Source organism: Lepisma saccharinum, chromosome 3 (genome assembly GCF_977018435.1).
Source record: "Lepisma saccharinum chromosome 3, izLepSacc3.1, whole genome shotgun sequence".
Taxonomy (NCBI): Eukaryota; Metazoa; Arthropoda; class Insecta; order Zygentoma; family Lepismatidae; genus Lepisma; species Lepisma saccharinum.
Genome location: NC_139231.1, coordinates 105,916,772 through 105,921,254, shown reverse-complemented (window position 1 = coordinate 105,921,254; position 4,483 = coordinate 105,916,772). Strand labels below are relative to the sequence as shown.

The 4,483-nt window shown below is 37.2% G+C and overlaps 1 non-coding gene across 1 annotated transcript; it reads left to right on the top strand.

Annotated features, from left to right (window-relative positions):
* Positions 1 to 4,159: 4,159 nt before the first annotated feature.
* Positions 4,160 to 4,232, top strand: TRNAV-AAC (transfer RNA valine (anticodon AAC)). The gene has a single exon. It is a non-coding gene; the product is annotated as a tRNA-Val (tRNA).
* Positions 4,233 to 4,483: the final 251 nt, after the last annotated feature.

The window sequence follows — 4,483 nt, the reverse complement described above, 5'->3', positions numbered from 1 at the left end:
TATTTCTAACTACAGTATCTTTAATTTATGTAGAGCTGTCCCTGTTATACTTTCGACATTACGATAATATTTGTTGCAAGTCTACACTTTTCCAAGATATATTCACGGCAATCTTTGGTTGGCGCTACCTAATGCATTAAGTTACCTTGACGGTAACTACACGTGCACAAATTATGTTTATCGATCTGTCTTTATTGAATTAGAAAATAAGATCACAATGCCAGTTTATCATACATGAAAGAAAATATGTTGCTTCCTCATGAAAATATTTGTGAACTCTCATTCCATGACAAGCAGACAAGTGATGCAGCTACTGAATTACTTCAATTTTTAACATTTTGTTGAAAATGGCATAATTTTGAACCACCGAGATGTACGTGTATCTAATCCAGTGGCGCAGGAACGTTTTTCATTTGGGGGGGTACAAAATTCAGCCTCCCATATATATATATCCAATCATAATTAGGATAATTATATTTAATTAAATTAATATATTAATTAATTAAATATGTACATTAATTAATATTGTATTGTTATTATTACATGAATAGGTAAAATATAGTAAAAGAATAGAAATATAACAGCAAGTATTCATTATCTAGCGTACGTGTAGGTAAGATCGCCAAGATTTGCACAAAAACTAATGCCCTGGAAAGGAATTTAATGTCAGATAGAAAAAGAATTGAATATTTATTGAATAACAAAAAAGGAGTTAGATCCAATTAACGAAAAGTAAAGTTCCTGATTAATATTTTATGGATATTATCATTAGTAGTGTGCATAAATCTTTGGAATCCTTGAAAGCCGTATGAGCCAAATTCCTTGCCTTCCAATAAGTTCAGCGGAGAAAACCATCGAGTATACATGGTGCAGCAGAAATAACTCCCGGATTTAATTCGTGAATAACAAAGCAACGATAGATGTTATGCAAAATTGTATTTCACAGTTGGAAAAAACAAGTATTACCATTTTGTTTCCCATATGTACCGAGACAACTCCACGAACGCCCCTACTTTTTTGAGGAAGACGGCACGCAGTTAATGTAACGTCTGACCGTTATGTATGGATGTTACGCAACTTCCTGCAGCCGAAATCGAACGAACGTGGCAAATTGGCTGTGTGGTTCCAACAGGATGGTGCCACAGCATGCGTATCGATGAACGTGCTACGTGAAATGTTTCCAGGGCGTCTGATCTCACTTCGAAGTGACCTTCCATGGCCAACTCGTTCCCCCGAGCTCTCACCCTGCGACTTCTTTCTGTGGGAGTACCTGAAGGCTAAAGTTTACCAAGGAAGGCCGAGGACAGCCAATGATCTGAAAGATGGTATCAGACAGGAAAGAGCGGCAATACCGACCAGACATGACTAGGAGGGTAATGCAGAACTTCAGGGCGAGACTTCAGAAATGCGTACACTGTGCAGATCGGTATTTGGACGATATAATTTTAAAACAAAGTCAACTATGTCACACAAAATGATGACTTGTGACAATTTTGACAAAAAAATAATTGGAACATTTTGTTCTTTGCAAATGTGCAATAAAATGGTAAACCTTGTTCTTTCCAACTGTACAATAAAGTTTTGCATAACATCTATCGTTGCTTTGTTATTCACAAATGAAATCCGGGAGATATTTCTGCAGCACCCTAACTTTTAATTGTTGCGCTGTTCAAGCATGGTATTGGCATTGATGGAAATTGAGTATAACAAATGCTAAACAATTATATTTTGATAAATTACTTTTACTACTTGGTAAGTCTTTCGGGGGGAAGGGGTCCGGACCCCCTCGACCCCCACAAAAACGTCTTTGATACCTAGGTATAATGTGAAGCCATGAGAAATATTCTCTTTTAGAACGGCACACACGAATGTCCTGTTATTTAATGCAAAATATGCATAAATATTTTACATTGTTTTTGTTAGAATTTAAGTTTTCAAAAAAACAAACAAAAAAACTGATTTTAAAATCAGATAACAATTCTGAAACATATAAGGCTAAGCTCTGGACCTCATTCTGGGCTTATTTGGATTTCACGGAACGGAAAATCAGGAGTGAGGGGGATCTTGAGCCACTCCAACCAGGAATAATCATCTCCCACCTACTGGATAGAGAAACTACATTATATAGAGTTCCACTTCCGATCCGTTCATTCTAATTTTAAAAGTCCCATAGCTACGCATAAAAATATCTTTAAACAATTTATGGCAGATGTGTACTACATCCAATGCCTTTTAGAAACCATGTATTTGGTATTTTCTCAGACTTCTATAGGGCGTAATATTAAAGAAGAAAAAAATGAGTTCAGATGGTTCCCAATCAACTCGTAAGAAGTCTAACTTTGAAATATTTGTGAAAAATTTGACAAATCATTTATTTGTAATATAATTAGCTGTACCTAATGCCGCTCTTCAAGTACTGAAAGTAATATCATTCGGTACATTTACAAAACCGAAATCTTTCAGCTCTCAGAAGTAGCAAGGAAAGCCATACGCTCAAAAGTGTATTCTTTCTTTTCAATTTTTGGTGGACAATGTGAAGAGCCGGCCAAGGTTTATTTTCGTATGTAGTGGTATTAAATGCAGATACATGCGTGTGTTTTAGGAGGACATGTCAATTTCTCGTTTATGTGAAAAGGTAAACTTTAATGTAAGCAGAAGCATGTGCGCGTCACAGTTAAAGATTTTCGCATCTACAAAGAAAATCCAAAACACATTCCCACCTCGCCGGACTCCGTGGCGGAGGGGTTAGCATAGCGCGCTATGATGCCTGAGGTCCCAGGTTCGAATCCTGGCCTGCCCATGGGTGTTATTTTTGAGTGTCCATCAATTTCATCATATCATCATCTCTCATCCTCATCTTCGCGATTAGCCAAAAGTGGCAGAAATGCGAAGTAAAATAAACCAAATCAATCAATCAAATATTCCCATCTTACTCCCAGAGACCTTGTAAATCCAATCCAAAATCTAACAATAGAACCTGCAGTGAGTCTCATTTATCTTGTGCATTCATCTGACTAATGTAATTTTCTTACAATTTGACTTTAGAGTTTAACATAAAATGGCGTTGTGTTTGTGTTGCATTCGATATCACAATTAGATTTTAAGCAATTAATGTCCAATTATAAGTATACCTAATACATAGGTAAAAAATAGTCCCCCCTCTGATAAAATCGCAAATTGCACCCTGTTTAAATGTCTAGGAAAGATTTCATTTCACCTAGGAATGATATCGCGATGCGATGAGTCGAGAATTGTCACAGCCTCATCTCGTCTCCTGTGTGGTGAGGTCCTTCTCGTTCTTGTTTGTGCTTATTTTTCTTTCGGTTTCCACTCTGAAGTTATGAAAACTTATTCCAAATTCACCTCATTCTCAGATAGTCTAATCGGCACTCTATTTTTAAAAATATATATATATATATATCTTAATATATAGGTTTAAGTATAGTTTTCCCAACACCCTCTTACAAATTTATGAAAAATATGGGTGAGGTACAGGAGTGCATTGTACCCCCCCCCCCCCCCCAAGTTGGTCTGTCGTGTCTCGTCTCGTTCGTGTAAGTGTTCCGTTTCGGAAAATTCCATTATAAATATTCAAAAGAAAATGGGGTTAGTCATATACTCTTCTGATGAAGATTTGTATGTTATCTTCGAATCGACGCGACCACTGCTTTAGAAAAGTGTACCCCCCTCCCCTTACGCAAAGCAGCAATCGTCTGCACCGTAATTGCCTGAGAGTGAATCTGATTCCATCGTTCCACACACATTTTAAACAATTTTCATCTCCTTAAAGAGGTTTCCAAGAACATAGGTCAATGAACTAACTACTAGCAAGCACAATGTAGTATAATAAGTTTACAATTAAATGTTTTGAATTTCTGTAGTAAGGACTATAATGCTTAAAATTTATAAACAATAATACATTTTTTTATTGGGCGAATTGATAATTGGTAATTTTAACAGTAGCACCTTCCGTCTGCTGTCAAATTACCAAAGGGGGTACAGGGGGTACAACTCGATTTACGGATTTAGGGGGTACAGTACCCCCTTCAAAAATATGCGGGGGTACAATGTACCCCTGTCCCCCCCCCCCCCCCCGCCATTCCTGCGCCACTGATGTAATCCATGTAAAAGTATGAAGTATTTCATTCTTTAGTAAGACGTGCTCATAGTGTAGTGGTTATCACATCCGCCTAACACGCGGAAGGCCCCAGGTTCGATCCCTGGTGAGCACATAACTTTTTCCTTGTACTTTTTTTTTTTAAAAAAAGACAAGACAACGTTTTATGGAAATTCCTTAAACGGTCACTGCTACCAGAGAGTGGAACGACCTCCGTAATGACATAAGAAACTCTTCTTCCCTCGGTCAATTCAATTCAAAATTAAAAAAATCATCTTCTGGAGTCAACTTACCAGTACTGGAAACAGGGAAATAAAAATATACCTTCGTGTAAACTTGTAGGACCAACACCCAGCGACTTTTTCT